This window comes from Centropristis striata, chromosome 17, assembly GCF_030273125.1.
Source record: "Centropristis striata isolate RG_2023a ecotype Rhode Island chromosome 17, C.striata_1.0, whole genome shotgun sequence".
Lineage (NCBI taxonomy): Eukaryota > Metazoa > Chordata > Actinopteri > Perciformes > Serranidae > Centropristis > Centropristis striata.
Window position 1 is genome coordinate 2,312,230 of NC_081533.1, and position 19,029 is coordinate 2,331,258.

The 19,029-nt window shown below is 39.2% G+C and overlaps 1 protein-coding gene across 1 annotated transcript in view; it reads right to left on the bottom strand.

Moving 5' to 3' along the window:
- The window catches only part of exoc6b (exocyst complex component 6B), a 70,023-nt gene that overhangs the window by 50,170 nt on the left and 824 nt on the right, over window positions 1-19,029 (bottom strand). The gene's annotated exons all lie outside the window — the stretch shown is intronic.

Genomic DNA, 19,029 nt, shown 5'->3' on the forward strand with positions numbered 1-19,029 from the left:
TCTTTGAGGTTTTGGATCATTTGTCACACAAACGATGTATAAACATTGTGTCCATTCATCATTTAGTTCTATTAGTAAGAGACTGATTGAGAACACATGGTGCTTTAGGATATTAGAAGATAAAGGAGGGTTTGTTATTGAGACAAACATCATGTTGACAAGGCCAAACACGTCTCTCTAGATAACAAACAAACTGTTCATGAGACATTTAGACTAAATGAGTCTTCATTGTTATGATTCAATAACTGACTGTGTTCACAGCTGCACAAAATAAAGTCACTCTTATTGTCTTATTGTGTACAAGCGCTCTCTGTAACAGCATCACAGCTCTTCCTGTGTTCTTTCCTTTACACACACACACACACACACACACACACACACTTACTTACTTACTTGTCCTTCTATCTTTATGAGGACTCTGTTTTCATCATATGCATTCCCTAGACCAGAACGTATGACCTTATACTTAGATTTTCCTAAAATATTTATTAAACAATTATTTTTATTGGGTTTTTGCATGGAAGCTACTTTTTAAATGTATATTTTAAAAGCTCACGTTCCCCCATTTGAGAACCACTGACTGCCCTAGACCCCCAACCTGAACCATCACACCTGAACTAGGGCTGCAACTAACGACTATTTTAATAGTCGACTAGTCACCGACTATTGAAACGATTAGTCGACTAATCGGATAATTATTCATTTTTTCTTACATTTAGCATGAAGTTGCTTTAAATATGTGGCAAATGATAATAAACACAAGAAAGATGGGCACTTAAATGAAAAAAAGCATCTTTTATTCAACAATTCAGCTGCTGATTCATACAAAAAATAAATATTTTTCATTGTCGACTGTTTCTATTATCGATTTTTGTCGACAATGTCGACGAATCGTTGCAGCCCTAAACTGAATGAGTGACCCTAAACACCTGAACCTAAACCTGATTATAACCTGGACCTTTACATCAAGTCTAAACCCTCAAACAGGCCTTTAAAGAAAAAAAATGTCCTCGGTTTGCTGGTTAACACCATGGTCCTCACTATGTAGGAAGGACGAGAATACACAAACACGCATCCCTGTCCTTCTATCTTTGTGAGGACACATCATTGACGTAATTAATCTGTAGCCCCTTAAACCTAAACCTGAAACTGAAACAAAGTCTGAACCTTCAAACATTTTTAGGGCCTTTGAAGACGTGAAGTCCACCTGAAATGTCCTCACTCAGTTAGTTAAGAACTTATTCTGGTCCTCACTATGATTGGAGTACAAGTACACACACACACACTCACACAGACAGACTCACACACACACTCTCTGACACCTAAAAAAAAAATGTCCTCAGTTTGCTGGTTAAAGCCATGGTCCTCACTATGTAGGAAGTACGAGAACACACAAACACACATCCCTGTCCTTCAATCTTTGTGGGGACACATCATTAACGTAATGAATTCGTAGCCCCTGACCCTAAAAACAAAATGTCCTCACTCAGTTAAGAACTTATTCTGGTCCTCACTATGATTGGAATACAAGTACACACACACACACACACTCACACAGGGCCAGAGACTCACACACACACTGTCTGACACCTGTGTGTGTCTTGAACCCCCACCCTTCCTCCTGTTGACCAGGAAATGCCCGACTTGTACAATACAATAAAGGTCTGACGCCACAGAGTGCTTTCTTTAGACACACACACACACACACACACACACACACACACAGGCGCCACAGTGTGTTCTAGCATCAAACAAAGAAACAGACACAAGAAACACCATAAATCTAAAATAAAGACAGAAACATGTGGAGGGATGGGCGTTTGGAAGAAACCTGCCGACTCCATCATCTATAACGTTAACGATCAATTAATCCATTAATCTCTATGTGTTTATACTCCAGAATGTATAAAAACATGCATACATGGGCAAAGTAAAAGATATATATATGCAGTACTAAGCAAAAGCCTGTTTTGATAATGGATGCTTTTATTTTGAAAGGACGAATAGAGACTTGATCCTGTGGATGGTTAAACTAACTCAGTGAGATTAAAGTGTAAAGATAACATGAAGGAGTTCAGTGTTTTATGTTTTAGCTCCTGAACAGGCAGGAGGTTAGTTTTCACACTAACCTTATTTATTACACAAAATGACAAAAAACATGACACAAAAAAGATACAAAATGAACAAAAATGACACAAACGACCAAAAAAATACACAAAATTACCCCAAAAAATACATAAAATTACCAAAAATAGACACAAAATGAACAAAATAGACGCAAAATGACCAAAAATGACCCAAATAACCAAAAGACAGAAAATGACCCAAAAAATGACACAAAATGCCCAAAAAAATGACACAAATTAACCAAAAAGACACAAAATTACCCCGAAAAATACATAAAATTACCAAAAATAGACACAAAATGACCAAAAATGACCCAAATTACCAAAAGACACAAAATGACCCAAAAAATTACACAAAATGCCCAAAAAAATGACACAAATTAACCAAAAAGACACAAAATTACCCCGAAAAATACAAAAAATTACTAAAAATAGACACAAAATGACCAAAATAGACACAAAATAACCAAAAATGACCCAAATTACCAAAAGACACAAAATGACACAAAAAATGACACAAATTAACAAAAAAAAAACACAAAATAGACTGAAAAAGACCCCCAAAAATACACATAAAGACCAAAAAAAAGGACACAAAACAACCTAAAAATCCAGCAGTTTGTAAACTTGTAGCTTTATCATCGTAACTCTCAGCTCGTTGGCTGATTGACGTACGACCACAGAACTGAACGCTCAGCGTGTTTCACTTCACTGATACTGATACACAGTCAAATAAAAAAATACACAGTTCGATTACAAACTCCTCGTGATCGACCAAAGGCTGTGCAGAGTTTACAGTCTGCACAGCCTCATCCCTCAACAAACACACAGATAAAATAAACAGGGAATGAATGAGTGCTCCGTCACGTCTCTCATTTCTAGGATCAAAACGACTGATATGAGACGTGATGTGTTGCTCTCTCTGGTGACCAACAGAAGAGAAAACATCTCTTCTCCTGTGAAGTCTCAAACAACAGCTGGTTTCCTGACAGAGTCTGGTAGCGCCTGACACCAAGAGAGAGCAACATGTTCAGCTCCTCCGTCTGTTTCCAACTACAGCCAGAGACATGACGTGGTGCTCTGAATCAGAAGAGAAGGATCAATAAATCAGTGGTTCCTGAGATCAATCTGACGGATCAACAGACGACTGAACACCAGAAAGAACAAAAAACTAAACTACACCACTAACCATAGCCAGGAACAGAAATTATCTCCGCACTTTTTAACTTCCAACGGTTCATGTGATAACCAGTTCCATCATAATAACCACATGGTATATGTATAAATTAAGCAAAAAAATAAACCGTTTCCAAGAACAAGATCCTGTAAAAACCATTAAATTCTGCACTCGTCAGCACAACTGAGAAGCCACGAATGACTCGACTGAGACAAAGGGTCATGTTGCAAGAATTCAGTGGAACTTGACTGACCAACAGGCTGTTTACACAGAGCCGAGAGGAGAGGACAGGAGAGGCTGTTTACACAGAGCTGAGAGGAGAGGACAGGAGAGGCTGTTTACACAGAGCAGAGAGGAGAGGACAGGAGAGGCTGTCCTACAAAACTGTAAAAACAGAAATTATCATCATATTCTAAAATTTCTCACAATTTTGTGACACTTCGGTCAGAAAAAACAACCAAATCTAAGCTAAAAATAGTGATACTTAATCAAAAAAACACTTTATTTTAAAGGTCGCATTTAAAAATTGCCAACAATAAACCGTTTTTAGTAGGGGCGCCACTTTCCTTAATTTTGCGGGATCGGCGATGGGCCGATTCTTTTACGTCAAACCGATCTTATCTAGCATCTTATCTACCTTGATAATAACCCCCCACAGGCGAAGCAGTGCTCCCCACTTTGTTGCTAAATTCAGCAACTTTTCAGACCCCTTTAGCAACTATTTTTCAAGAAAGCGACTGGAGACAAATCCAGCGACTCCTTCTTACTCTTAGCCGCCGTTAGCTCTATAGCAGTACAGTGTGTATGTGCTAACAGGCTAACAGTTAGCTCTGTTGCAGTAGTGTGTATGTGCTAACAGGCTAACAGTTAGCTCTGTAGCAGTACAGTGTGTATGTGCTAACAGGCTAACAGTTAGCTCTGTAGCAGTACAGTGTGTATGTGCTGCTGCTGCAGGAGGTGTTCACTTAGCGATCTCTGTTTGTTTACAACAAGCACCAGACCTTCTGTGCACAGTTAGTGATGCCGTTAATTCACAATCACCATGTCTATGATCAGCGGAGACTCACAGTGCATACTGTGCATGGTTATTTTGTGTGCATGGCTAATTATGCACTCACTGTGCATAATTAGCCATGCTGCTTTCAGCTGCTGACGTTGTGCACAGTTAGCGACGGTGAAAACCAAACGTCACCTCCAGAGTCTCTAAATCCCTCTGGGGGCTAACTAACTTGTGGAAAACCCTCTGCCCCGTTTGTTTCTTCGTCTACAGTTTGTTTCTTCGTCTACAGTTTGTTTCTTCGTCTACAGTTTGTTTCTTCGTCTACAGTTTGTTTCTTCGTCTACAGTTTGTTTCTTCGTCTACAGTTTGTTTCTTCTTTTACAGTTTGTTTCTTCTTCTACAGTTTGTTTCTTCGTCTACAGTTTGTTTCTTCTTCTACAGTTTGTTTCTTCTTCTACAGTTTGTTTCTTCGTCTACAGTTTGTTTCTTCTTCTACAGTTTGTTTCTTCTACAGTTTGTTTCTTCTTCTACAGTTTGTTTCTTCTTCTACAGTTTGTTTCTTCGTCTACAGTTTGTTTCTTCTTCTACAGTTTGTTTCTTCTTCTACAGTTTGTTTCTTCGTCTACAGTTTGTTTCTTCGTCTACAGTTTGTTTCTTCTTCTACAGTTTGTTTCTTCTTCTACAGTTTGTTTCTTCTTTTACAGTTTGTTTCTTCGTCTAAAGTTTGTTTCTTCGTCTACAGCTTGTTTCTTCGTCTACAGTTTGTTTCTTCTTCTACAGTTTGTTTCTTCGTCTACAGTTTGTTTCTTCTTCTACAGTTTGTTTCTTCTTCTACAGTTTGTTTCTTCGTCTAGTTTGTTTCTTCTTCTACAGTTTGTTTCTTCTTCTACAGTTTGTTTCTTCTTCTACAGTTTGTTTCTTTGTCTACAGTTTGTTTCTTTGTCTACAGTTTGTTTCTTCGTCTACAGTTTGTTTCTTCTTCTACAGTTTGTTTCTTCGTCTACAGTTTGTTTCTTCGTCTACAGTTTGTTTCTTCTTCTACAGTTTGTTTCTTCGTCTACAGTTTGTTTCTTCGTCTACAGTTTGTTTCTTCTTCTACAGTTTGTTTCTTCGTCTACAGTTTGTTTCTTCTACAGTTTGTTTCTTCTTCTACAGTTTGTTTCTTCTTCTACAGTTTGTTTCTTGGTCTACAGTTTGTTTCTTCTTCTACAGTTTGTTTCTTCGTCTACAGTTTGTTTCTTCGTCTACAGTTTGTTTCTTCTTCTACAGTTTGTTTCTTCTTCTACAGTTTGTTTCTTCGTCTACAGTTTGTTTCTTCTTCTACAGTTTGTTTCTTCGTCTACAGTTTGTTTCTTCGTCTACAGTTTGTTTCTTCTTCTACAGTTTGTTTCTTCTTCTACAGTTTGTTTCTTCGTCTACAGTTTGTTTCTTCGTCTACAGTTTGTTTCTTCGTCTACAGTTTGTTTCTTCGTCTACAGTTTGTTTCTTCTTCTACAGTTTGTTTCTTCGTCTACAGTTTGTTTCTTCGTCTACAGTTTGTTTCTTCTTCTACAGTTTGTTTCTTATTCTACAGTTTGTTTCTTCTTCTACAGTTTGTTTCTTCTTCTACAGTTTGTTTCTTCTTCTACAGTTTGTTTCTTCGTCTACAGTTTGTTTCTTCTTCTACAGTTTGTTTCTTCGTCTACAGTTTGTTTCTTCGTCTACAGTTTGTTTCTTCTTCTACAGTTTGTTTCTTCGTCTACAGTTTGTTTCTTCGTCTACAGTTTGTTTCTTCTTCTACAGTTTGTTTCTTCGTCTACAGTTTGTTTCTTCGTCTACAGTTTGTTTCTTCTTCTACAGTTTGTTTCTTCGTCAACAGTTTGTTTCTTCGTCTACAGTTTGTTTCTTCGTCTACAGTTTGTTTCTTCTTCTACAGTTTGTTTCTTCTTCTACAGTTTGTTTCTTCGCCTACAGTTTGTTTCTTCGTCTACAGTTTGTTTCTTCGTCTACAGTTTGTTTCTTCTTCTACAGTTTGTTTCTTCGTCTACAGTTTGTTTCTTCGTCTACAGTTTGTTTCTTCGTCTACAGTTTGTTTCTTCTTCTACAGTTTGTTTCTTCGTCTACAGTTTGTTTCTTCTTCTACAGTTTGTTTCTTCTTCTACAGTTTGTTTCTTCGTCTACAGTTTGTTTCTTCGTCTACAGTTTGTTTCTTCTTCTACAGTTTGTTTCTTCGTCTACAGTTTGTTTCTTCGTCTACAGTTTGTTTCTTCTTCTACAGTTTGTTTCTTCGTCTACAGTTTGTTTCTTCGTCTACAGTTTGTTTCTTCTTCTACAGTTTGTTTCTTCGTCTACAGTTTGTTTCTTCTTCTACAGTTTGTTTCTTCGTCAACAGTTTGTTTCTTCGTCTACAGTTTGTTTCTTCGTCTACAGTTTGTTTCTTCTTCTACAGTTTGTTTCTTCTTCTACAGTTTGTTTCTTCGTCTACAGTTTGTTTCTTCTTCTACAGTTTGTTTCTTCGCCTACAGTTTGTTTCTTCGTCTACAGTTTGTTTCTTCGTCTACAGTTTGTTTCTTCTTCTACAGTTTGTTTCTTCGCCTACAGTTTGTTTCTTCGCCTACAGTTTGGCATCTAGCCGCCACGCTGTGTCATCAAATGCTACGCTGCCCCCGTGAGGAAGGCACCAGTAATACAACTTTTTTTTCTTCCAGATATGATGAACTATTTGATTTTGATTGATTGTAATATTGACGCCCATCCCTAGTTGTCTGTATGTTAAACTCAGGACACTTTATTTATGGTTGCAGTTCTTTTGTTAGTTTGTCCTGTAAATTGTTGCTATTTATTTTAAGTTCAATATTTTATTAACTACCTCAGACATTGTGATTTCCTTTATTTGTTAAAGAAAAATACTGCTGAGTTATTGTTTTTCAATAAAATAAGATTCAAACATTGAAGGTTCAGCTGTGAGTTATAAAAAAAATCGGTATCGGACAAAAACGGAATCGGCAGGTCAGGCTTTTTAAAAGTCGGTGATCAGCCAGAAAATTGCAATCGGTGCAGCCCTAGGCGTCCAGTGCTACGTCACATCCTGCTTAGTGTTCTATCCAATCAGCAACCAGGCTGTGTTCAGGGGAGAAACACGGCCCCGCCCCCTGGTGGTTGGAGGACTACTGGTGGACTAACTCTTAGTCATTTTTTCCTGTTGTTCAAAAAACAAAAAACTTGGAGAAATAAATACTCAGTTAAACAAAGACACATTCCACTGCAGAGCTACAGAAGTGCACATAAAGGAGAGGAGGGGGGGATGAGAGATGGAGGTGAAGAAAAAGAGGGGAAGTATGTAAAACATGCACATGTTAAAGGAGGAAGGAGAAGGAGAAAGATGGCCGGTTTGACGGATCTGGGAACTAAAAGTTGGAAAGCGAAGACGACTAACAAGAAGAAAAAGTTCAAGAAGGCTGCTCTGAGTTATGACATCATTGTAAACAGCTGCCTCTGTGTGTGTGTGTGTGTGTGTGTGTGTGTGTGTGTGTGTGTGTGTGTGTGTGTGTGTGTGTGTGTGTGTGTTGGACAGCTGGCTAAATAGGATCTTAACCCACTTAGGGCGAGCACACAGACCTCTGAGTGTGCATGAATGGGTGTGTGTGTGTGTGTGTCTTCCCAAGTACAGACTGATGACTCAGCAGGGTGTGTGTGTGTGTGTGTGTGTGTGTGTGTGTGTGTATGGGCTGTAACAAGCTTATGGTAAGTTACTCCCTAAAGACACACACACACACAGACACACACACAGCCTTCAGAGCTGCTAAGTGTCTCTGAACGAGAGAATCTTCCACCCTGAGCTCTGCAGCGAGGACCAGATTAAAATAAAATAATGCTGTTAAAATCTAATTATTTTTTCATTTGTTGCAATTTGCAAATGCATGCATGATAACAGATAACAGAGTCATATCAAAATGTAATGACCTGTGTTCCACTGTTTCGCATTACATAAAAAAGAAAAACTTCACATCTGCAAAAAAAAATGACACAAATTACCAAAAAAATACACAAAATGACCAAAAATAGACACAAAATGACTCAGCTGAGACATACTGTCATGTTACAAAACTTCAGTGAAACTTTGACTGGAGAGCGGAGACAGGAGAGGCTGTTTACACAGAGCTGAGAGGAGAGGACAGGAGAGGCTGTTGAAAATGTAAATAGTTAAAACTCTACAGCATGTGAAGCCTAGCCTGGCTAGCACCAGACTATTCTCAAATGAGGTCTAGTCTGGCAACGAGCAATGTATTTCTCCGTAGAGGAGGTGTGGTTTACGATCCTCCGGAGCCGTTTATTGGACGCTTAGAATGTCTATCAAAGCGTCTGTAGGTAGCTCTTAGCCAATCAGATCAGTTATACCAGATGACGTAGTAGAGCAACAGAGATGGATGTTTGTTGTGTGTGTGTCTGTGAGAGAGTGTTGCTGCTGCTTTGCTTCTCCAGTTCTCGCTTTCTGCAAGATTATTTATTTTCACGCTTTATTCCCCCTCATGTCATTCAGCCACACACATCCACTGATTTTATGGGCAATAATCAAGCTGCTGCGGGTCTCTGGGGGCTCCGCTGTCCCCCGGCTCGGAGCCACATCACCAGCCGGGGGACAGCGGAGAGAGAGACCTTTCACCTTTCACCTTTCGCTCTAAACTATTTAAAACACCATCTACAGCTAAAGAGAGTTTCGCGTCTGCAGCAGCCATGTTGGATCCATAAGAAAACTACAAGCTTCCGCCTGCCGAGTAGTACGCGTCATCGTCTTGCCGTCCCTCCCCGCTCTGTGATTGGATCCCTAAAACAGGGCTAAGAAAGCTCTCTGGTTGCCAGACTGGATGGAGGTTCGAAATTAAATTTGAGCGTGCAAGGCAGTCTGGGTATACCCAGGCTATGTGAAGCCCCCATTTCTTCCCCAATATTGGTAACACTTGTGTGCACCATTTCCCCTAAAACTTTTACTAAATTATCACCTAAACTCAGCTTGAAAATTTTTTTTTTTTTTATAATTATTTATGGCATTATAATGTGTCATACCTCACAAAGGAGATTTTTGAGTTGTACCTACTTCTAACCATCATTGTGCTGATTCACTAGATAGAGCTGTGTCAGTTCAAAAAATGACACAAATTACCTATAAAATACACAAAATGACCAAATAATACACAAAAAGGGCACAAAAAAGACACAAATGATAAAGGATATTTTAGAGTTGTAGCTACTTCTAACCATCATTGTGCTGATTCACTAGATAGAGCTGTGTCAGTTCAAAAAATGACACAAATTACCTATAAAATACACAAAATGACCAAATAATACACAAAAAGGGCACAAAAAAGACACAAATGATAAAGGATATTTTAGAGTTTTAGCTACTTTGAGCCATCATTGTGCTGATTCAACAGAGCTGCAGGACTTTATTACACATTAGTAAAATGTAACAGGAGCAAAAAAAAAACAGTCCAGCACCTTCCAACCAATCAGAAACAAGCATTTTCACAGCGTTATAGACGAAAACCACACACACACACACACACACACACACACACACACACACAGGTCCCCTGTTATTAATGGCTAAATCTGAGGAAAGTCACCAGCTGCACACTGTTAAACACAGGGTGGAGCTCACACACACACACACACACACACACACACACACACACACACACACACTAACACAGACACACACACACACACACACACTCTTGTACTTCTTCCCATTGGAACAGTGAATTTTTGTTTTCAAATCCAGTTAGTTTTAATTAGTTTTTAGAGTGAGTTTGCTAGTTTTAGTTTAGTAATTTAAAAAAAAAAATCATTTAGTTTTAGTTTAGTTTTTATTAGTTGTAGTGTTTTGTAATGGGGTATTTGTTGGGTGGGAGATTAAAAGAGGTCACAGTAAATGTTTCCTTTATTTCCTTTGTCTGATCCATCTTCATTATGTATGAAAAAAGTTGACAAAGAGGAAAACGAAGGACATTTTCACTATAATTTTAGTTAGTTTTGTAACCACACAATACAGTTTCAGTTAATTATCATCATCATGTAACCTTTAACCCTTAAAACAAAGTCTGAAATCTAAAAAAAAAAAGCCTTTAAAGAAGTGAGGACCGGCCGAAATGTCCTCACTTTGCAAAAATGTCCTCACTCTGTTGGTTAGAAACGTGTCCTGGTCCTCACTATGTAGGAAGTACAAGAACACACACACACACACACACTAACAGAGGTGTTCAGAGTGAGTGACAGGTTCCTGCAGCAGCACGACTGTAGAGCAGCGATTAGATTAGCCAACGAAACAAAGCTCACACCTCAGAATGAGCTCCGACCACAAACACTCAGATAAGAAACAAGAGGAGTTGACACACATTCAGCTGTTACTGAAGCAGCACACACACACTCATTCACTGACCCAAAACATTCACTAAATGACACAAAAAAGACACAAAATGACCAAAAAATGAGACAAATTACCAAAAAAATACACAAAATGATCCGAGAAAGAAACAAAATGACTAAAAAATTACACATATTAACAAAAAGACACAAAATGACCAAGAAATTACACAAAATGACCCAAAAAAGACACAAAATGACCAAAAAAATGACACAAATTACAAAAAAATTACACAAATTACCAAAGACACAAAAAACACATGACCAAACAATGACACAAATTACCAAAAAGACACAAAATGACCAAAAAATTACACAAAATGACCCAAAAAAAAGACACAAAATGACCAAAAAAAGACACAAAATGACCAAAAAAATACAAAAAATGATCCGAGAAAGACACAAAATGACTAAAAAATTACACAAATTACCAAAAAGACACAAAATGACCAAGAAATTACACAAAATGACCCAAAAAAGACACAAAATGACCCAAAAAAAGACCCAAAATGACCAAAAAATTACACAAAATGACCCAAAAAAAGACACGAAATGACCCAAAAATCCAGCAGTTTGTAAACTCGTAGCTTTATCACCTTAACTCTCAGCTCGTTGGCTGATTGACGTACGACCACAGAACTGAACGCTCAGCGTGTTTCACTTCACTGAGACTGATACACAGTCAGAGATACAAGCAAAAAATACACAGATCCTTTAAAAACTACACGTGATCGACCAAATTATTAACAACCATTAATGATCATTGATTAATTATTCCCATCCCTGCTAGAGATGATACTTTGATATCAGTCGGTACAGTCAGTCAGAAAGAACACACACACACACACACACACACACACACACACCTCTCTGTGACTTCATCTCTGTCAGCTCGTATTGTATCAAATTTAAGTTACATCATCACAAGAACAGCCTCCAAAAAAACAAGCAGTCTGGAGAAACAGATCATATTTTATGACGGATTATAAATATCCCAAACATCATCTTCCTGTTCTTTCTTAGATCTCGTTCCAATCAGCAGCAGATCTCTGAGAAACTGACACACTCACATTACACTTCACACAAACACACACAGCCAGTTTACAAGGGCACAGACACACAGGACCGTCTGATAACAGCAGGGATGAAAGAGTGACAGGCAGGCAGGCAGGCAGGCAGGCAGGCAGGCAGGCAGACAGACAGACAGACAGACAGACAGACAGACAGACAGACAGACAGACAGACAGACAGACAGGAGGACAGACAGACAGACAGACAGACAGACAGACAGACAGGAGGACGGACAGACAGACAGACAGACAGACAGACAGACAGACAGACAGACAGACAGACAGACAGACAGACAGGCAGACAGACAGACAGGAGGACAGACAGATGACGGAGCAGTTCTCAGTGTCCCTGCAGGATGAAAACTATCTGTCCTCGTCTCAAACTGCAGACACATTAGGCAGCAAAAATGGCAAAACAAGTGCCAGAAACGGTATGATGGATAAACCAGGTGAGAGGTGGTTCTATCGGTCCCTCAAAGCTCCAGGAGAAACATGGTGAACCTTAGTGTGTTGATTAAACCAGGGGAAGGCAACCTGCAGCTCTGGAGCCTCACAAGGCTCTACAGGTTGTCAAAAAAATGACACATTATCAAAAAGGACACAAAATGACCGAAAAATGACACTAAATGACCAAAAAATGACACAAAATGACCGAAAAAGGACACAAAATGACCGAAAAAGGACACAAAATGACCAAAAAAGGACACAAAATGACCGAAAAATTACACTAAATGACCAAAAAATGACACAAAATGACCGAAAAAGGACACAAAATGACCGAAAAATGACACATGACCGAAAAATGACACAAAATGACCAAAAAAGGACACAAAATGACCGAAAAAGGACACAAAATGACCGAAAAATGACACAAAATGACCGAAAAAGGACACAAAATGACCAAAAAATGACACAAAATGACCGAAAAAGGACACAAAATGACCAAAAAAGGACACAAAATGACCGAAAAATGACACAAAATGACCAAAAAAGGACACAAAATGACCGAAAAAGGACACAAAATGACCAAAGAAGGACACTAAATGACCCCCAAAAAAGACACAAAATGAACAAAAAAATGACACATTATTAAAAAGGACACAAAATTACCAAAGAAGGACACAAAATGACGAGAAAAGGACACAAAATCACCAAAAAAAGGCACAAAATGACCGAAAAATGACACAAAATCACCAAGAAAGGACACAAAATGACCAAAAAATTGACACAAAAAAATACACTAAATGACCGTGTGTCTTTTTTTGGTAATTTGTGTCATTTGTGTGTACTTGGTGTGTTTAGGTGAATGTGTGTGGCCTGAGGGAGTCGCTGACTGATCTGTCAGGAGGAATGTAGCGGCCAGCCTCGACCTGCACACTGCTGCAGGAGAACACACTAATACACACTAATACACACTAATACACACTAATACACACACACACACACACACTCACTGTACGCCAACCTGTTTCTCTGTTTGAAAGTCTCCTGCCAGTAAAGTTACTATTCAAAGGAGGCAAATTAGTTGCAGGTCTATTAATAAATGTTGCTCTTTATTAGAAAGCTAAAAAGTATAATTGTTGCTCAATAGGACAACATTCTTAAAATGTACATAGTTCTTTAAAAAACTAAATAGGGTTGTAGTAACAATTCATGTCTTTATCAATTCATCATTTGGGCCACAAGTTGCAAGAAAGTAGTAAAAAGTGACTTTTTCCAAAACCCGACCGGAATGATTTTGTCTAAAACACGACTGCAGGGTTCTCACCTGAAAAAAAATTAATTACACGATTACATGATTATAAAGATCATTATAAATATGTTTCAGTGCATCTTCACATATTCCATGTGGTAGATTAATGGTTTAGTAACCCATTAATCTACCACATGGGTCTCAAACTGGCGGCCCGCGGGCCAATTGTGGCCCTCGTGACGATATTTTGTGGCCCCCACCTTGATATGAAAGTTTAATGTGAGTTTTATATGAATGGCACTTTACCGTGTTGTGTGTGGGAGGTCCCTTTAATTACTTTTTTGGGAGGTAATTTTGTGTCTTGTTTTGGTAATTTATGTGTCTTTTTAAAATAATTTTGTGTCTTTTTTGGTAATTTTGTGTCTTTTTCAAATAATTTTGTGTCTTTTTTCTAGTAATTTTGTGTATTTTTTGGTCATTTTGTGTATTTTTTGCGTCATTTTGTGTATTTTTTTTTAAATAATTTTGTGTCCTTTTTGGTAATTCTGTTTATATTTTGGTCATTTTGTGTCTTGTTTTGTCATTTTGTGTCTTTTTTTGGTCATTTTGATACTGCTTCCAGTGTCATTTTTATTAATTAATTGTATTATTATCCTTATTATATTATTAATTTCTGTAGATATTTATATAGTATAAATTAATTGGGTTTTTTTTTTATTTTCAGTTAAATTATACTTGAAGCTATTTATTTATATAGTATAATATTTATTCATATATTTATATTTTATTAACTATATTTATATAGTATAAATTTATATTAATATTAATTGTATTTTTTAGGGGGGGTTTTGCATTTCAGTTGAATTATACTTAAAGCTATTTATTTATATAGTATACTATTTATTTATTATATTTATATAGTATAAATTACTAATTGTATTTTTTTTATTTTTTTATTTTTGTATTTCAGTTAAATTATATTTAAAGCAATTTATTTATATTGTATAATATTTATTTATTTATTTATATTTTATTTACTATATTTATATAGTATAAATTACTAATTGTATTTTCATTTTTCAGTTTAAGTTATTTTTGTTTTGTTCTATCCAATAATTTGCTTCATGCACAAACAAACCAAAGGCAGTCAGCAGAGAAATGTGTCGTCCCACAAAGGTTTTTATGTTTTAATATGTAGAACATGTGTTTAATAAACAGGAACTACAAATCATCTAAAGTCAAAGGATCCGGAAACAGTTTGTCTCTCATCCAAATATGTAAACAAACAAACAACAAACGACGAACTGGGGTCAACAGTTGCATCTTCAGCATCTGAATTATTTTCCTATTAAAAGCCTTTTTATTAAACATGTTGCTGAGATAAATATAGCAGCTGACAGATCCAACATAGACTCAGAGAGGTAGAGTCTGAACTGGAAACACTGAGACGAGTCTGACAGGAACAGGAAGCATCACACACACACACACACACACACACACACACACACACACACTAACACTCACAGTCGCACACATACATGGTCACACACACACTGCCACACACACACACATACAAACGCAGATGGCCACACACACACTCGCACAGTCGCACACACACACACACACACACACAAACAAACATGCACAAATACACAGACACACACATTCGGACACACACATTTGCACACACAAACACAGATGGACACACACACAGTCACACAAACACAGTCGCACACACACACATTCACACACTGAGAGGAGAATGTAGCAGCCAGAGGTGTCACACAAAGTTGTCAAGTCATATGACAACTGGATCTTGAGCAGGCCAGAACACACACACACACACACACACGCACACACACACACACGCTCACACACTCACTCACTCACTCACTCACTCACTCACACCTCTGGGCTTAGTCACGTCCCATCAGGGACAGTAAATGTCCTAAATAACAAGCCTGAATATCTCTTACTATCATACCTCAGTATTTTATTATATCTCAGTGTTTCCCATAGAATTTGCTGCTGTGTCTGTAGCCATGAGCAGTGTTGCCAACTCCTCAGTCAGGAAAGTAGCTATTGGCTCCAAAAAATCGCGAGAAGTTCTTAAGAGCCGCGGGAGCGGTGGCGCTTCTTAACGAGCCGCAGGGGGCCGGTGGCTCTTCTTAACGAGGCACGGGGGTCAGTGGCTCTTCTTAAGGAGCCGCGGGGGGCCGGTGGCTCTTCTTAACGAGGCACGGGGGGCCGGTGGCCCTTCTTAACGAGGCACGGGGGGGCGGTGGCCCTTCTTAACGAGGCGCGGGGGGCCGGTGGCTCTTCTTAACGAGCCGCAGGGGGCCGGTGACTCTTCTTAACGAGCCGCGGGGGGCGGTGGCCCTTCTTAACGAGGCGCGGGGGGCCGGTGGCTCTTCTTAACGAGGCACGGGGGGCCGGTGGCTCTTCTTAACAAGCCTCAGCAGCCGGCAGCTCTTATTAACGAGCCGCGAGGGTCAGTGGCTCTTCTTAAGGAGCCGCGGGGGGCCGGTGGCTCTTCTTAACGAGCCGCAGGGGGCCGGTGGCTCTTCTTAAGGAGCCGCGGGGGGCCGGTGGCTCTTCTTAACGATCCTCCGGCCCCCGCGGCTCGTTAAGAAGAGCCACCGGCCCCCCGCGGCTCCTTAAGAAGAACGAGTCTCCGAAACGTCTCTAATAACACCAGAAAAAGTCGCTAAATTTGTCTCTAGTAGCTTTTTAGAAAAATTGTCGCTCGGGGGTCTGAAAAGTCCCTAAATGTAGCATCAAAGTCACTAAGTTGGCAACACTGTCGCTCATTGCCCTGAGGAGCTACGCTGTTACCTTATGTCATGTTATGTTATGTTACGTTACGTTACCTGCGCTACTCACTATATCGACCTTATCGTATAAGCTTGAACGTCACCTTTTATGCTGATGTCTTTTTTATGTCTGATGGCTAAGAGGGTCCGACAGGATTTGATGCCTCGTTGATGACTCAAAACAAGTTTTGAGCATTCGTGGCACATTGATATTGATGATTTCAGCAGCGGAGCAAGTAATGAATGAATGTAGGGGAAACACTGATATCTGTCTGTCTGTCTGTCTGTCTGTCTATCTGTCTATCTAACACAAGACAGAAACACACAGAGCTTTATACAAGCCTTCAATAGTCCAGTTCCTCTTCATTCACTACCTGTTTCTGCTTTAGACAATCAGTTCAAACACACTGGACAAAAACACATCAGTTTATTCTGAGCGAGCACAAAAAGTTCATCATTAGTCATTTTCAGTTTAAAATATTTATTATAAAACAAGATAAAAGATGAAAATGTATTTGTTTTTGGTCTGATTTATTTTTATTTATTATAAATATTTAATATTTATGTAGCAGTCAGTAAGTTGTGGAAGTGCACAGCAGTTGAAGAGTTGAATGTATTTTTATGAATTAATTATTTATTATCATTATGTTATTAATGTATGTATGTATGTATGTATGTATGTATGTATATATATATATATATATATATATATATATATATATATATAAATATAAAGCTCAAGAAAGTCCAGTCTTTTTTATGTCTTTTTTGTTCATTTTGTGTTTTGACCTTTTTCTAGTCATTTTGTGTAATTTTTTTGTCAATTTGTGTCTTTTTAGTCATTTTGTGTCTTTTTTTAGTCATTTCATGTATTTTTTTAGTCATTTTGTGTCTTTTTTGGTCATTCTGTGTCTTTTTGAGTCCTTTAGTCCAACATAAAATGTGATTTTGAATCTATTTTTTACTTTCAAAACACTATCATGCTCAATAAAAAAAATGTAATGTGTCAAATGTGACCAAAGGTGTCAAATCTAACATATAAGAGGGTTCCATCCAGTTCTATCATTTGATACTAAATCTATTTGAGCTTGTCTCCAGTTTTACTTGGTATATCATCATCAAACTGAAACTGGCCTCATGGAGTTTACAGCCAGAACTTTAGAGGTAAATTTACAGTAGGGCTCCACGCTGCTTTGTTTTCTAGTCTGATGAAGGCAACAAGTCTGGATTATTTGGAGCTGCCGGACACTCCACAGGGTTAAAACTGAGCAGAAAACAGGTCCAGCAGCTGAAGTAATGCTGCATCCTGCCCACTAATGGGATGTGAAACCATGTCGGCTGGCAGAAACCCCACAAACAACAGAAAAGTCATTCAGTCTAAGAGTTCAGTTTCCACTCAGTTATTACAGCAGCAGTCAGAACAGCTGACAGACACCAACCAGAGGCTCTTTTTTACCTGCAGACACCAACCAGAGGCTCTTTATCACCTGACAGACACCAACCAGAGGCTCTTTTTTACCTGCAGACACCAACCAGAGGCTCTTTATCACCTGACAGACACCAACCAGAGGCTCTTTTTTACCTGCAGACACCAACCAGAGGCTCTTTTTCACCTGCAGACACCAACCAGAGGCTCTTTTTTACCTGCAGACACCAACCAGAGGCTCTTTATCACCTGAAAGACACCAACCAGAGGCTCTTTTTCACCTGCAGACACCAACCAGAGGCTCTTTTTCACCTGCAGACACCAACCAGAGGCTCTTTATCACCTGCAGACACCAACCAGAGGCTCTTTTTCACCTGCAGACACCAACCAGAGGCTCTTTATCACCTGCAGACACCAACCAGAGGCTCTTTATCACCTGCAGACACCAACCAGAGGCTCTTTATCACCTGACACACCAACCAGAGGCTCTTTTTCACCTGCAGACACCAACCAGAGGCTCTTTGTCCCCTGACACACCAAACAGAGGCTCTTTTTCACCTGCAGACACCAACCAGAGGCTCTTTTTCACCTGCAGACACCAACCAGAGGCTCTTTTTACCTTTCAGACACCAACCAGAGGCTCTTTATCATCTGCAGACACCAACCAGAGGCTCTTTTTCACCTGACAGACACCAACCAGAGGCTCTTTTTCACCTGACAGACACCAACCAGAGGCTCTTTTTTACCTGCAGACACCAACCAGAGGCTCTTTTTCACCTGCAGACATCAACCAGAGGCTCTTTTTCACCTGCAGACACCAACCAGAGGCTCTTTTTTTCACCTGCAGACATCAACCAGAGGCTCTTTTTACCTTTCAGACACCAACCAGAGGCTCTTTATCACCTGCAGACACCAACCAGAGGCTCTTTTTCACCTGACAGACACCAACCAGAGGCTCTTTTTCACCTGCAGACACCAACCAGAGGCTCTTTTTTACCTGACAGACACCAACCAGAGGCTCTTTTTCACCTGCAGACACCAACCAGAGGCTCTTTTTCACCTGCAGACACCAACCAGAGGCTCTTTTTCACCTGCAGACACCAACCAGAGGCTCTTTTTCACCTGACACACCAACCAGAGGCTCTTTATCACCTGACAGACACCAACCAGAGGCTCTTTTCACCTGACAGACACCAACCAGAGGCTCTTTTTTACCTGCAGACACCAACCAGAGGCTCTTTCTCTCTGTTTCTCGTCCAGATGAGCTTAACTCTCATTCATTGTGTCCACACAGACTGAAGCTGACTCTCCTTCATATTATC